Source organism: Gossypium hirsutum, chromosome D01 (assembly GCF_007990345.1).
Source record: "Gossypium hirsutum isolate 1008001.06 chromosome D01, Gossypium_hirsutum_v2.1, whole genome shotgun sequence".
Taxonomy (NCBI): Eukaryota; Viridiplantae; Streptophyta; class Magnoliopsida; order Malvales; family Malvaceae; genus Gossypium; species Gossypium hirsutum.
In genome coordinates this window covers 29,375,350-29,376,171 of record NC_053437.1, presented here as the reverse complement: position 1 = coordinate 29,376,171, position 822 = coordinate 29,375,350, and the positions used below count along the sequence as shown (strand labels likewise).

The 822-nt window shown below is 31.8% G+C and overlaps 1 non-coding gene across 1 annotated transcript; it reads left to right on the top strand.

Annotated features, from left to right (window-relative positions):
• The first annotated feature begins 514 nt into the window (after positions 1–514).
• On the top strand, positions 515–621 carry LOC121214218 (small nucleolar RNA R71). Its single transcript, XR_005909804.1, has one exon. It is a non-coding gene; the product is annotated as a small nucleolar RNA R71 (small nucleolar RNA).
• Positions 622–822: the final 201 nt, after the last annotated feature.

Genomic DNA, 822 nt, shown 5'->3' with positions numbered 1-822 from the left:
TAATCTTTTCATCACCTACACAAAGCATAGTTCATCAGTACCCACATCAATAATAGTTCTAGCTGTGGCTAAAAAGTGTCGACCTAAGATCATAAGTACCTCAATATCCTTATTCATGTCCAATACAACAAAATCAATAAGAAATATAAATTTATCCACTTTCATAAGTACATCCTCAATAATACCCCTAGAATATCTAATTGATCTATCTACTAATTAAATATTTATCCTAGTGGGTTTGGGTTCCCCGAGACCAAGTTGTTTAAACATTTTATGAGGTATAACATTTATACTAGCTCTCAAATTAGCCAAAACACTTTCAACATTTAAACTACAAATAAGACAAGGAATAATAAAACTCCCAAGATAGTTATCCAATGTTATTTCTTCAATAAACTCTTAAACTTCCTCGGGTGTTTTATTATTTAGTATTTCATCAACTGCTGCAATAATTAATTACCTAGTTGAGGAATTCAAACCGTTGTAGAAGGTTTAAACTTGTAACCACAAAGGTAACCCATGATGAGAGCTCATTCTCAAAAGATCTTTAAATCTCTCCCATGCATCATATATTGTCTCTATATCAAATTGAACAATAGAAGAGATGTCGTTTCTCAACTTAGTTTTTTTTACCAGTGGGAAGTACTTCAACAGAAACTTTTCAGTCATTTGATCCCAAGTTGTGATGAAACCTCATGGAAGTGAATTCAACCATTTTTTGCCTTAATCCTAAAAAAGAATGGGAATAACTATAAGCATAAGGCATTATTAGAAACGTCATTGATCTTGAATGTGTAGTACACCTTTAGAAAATTAGCCAAA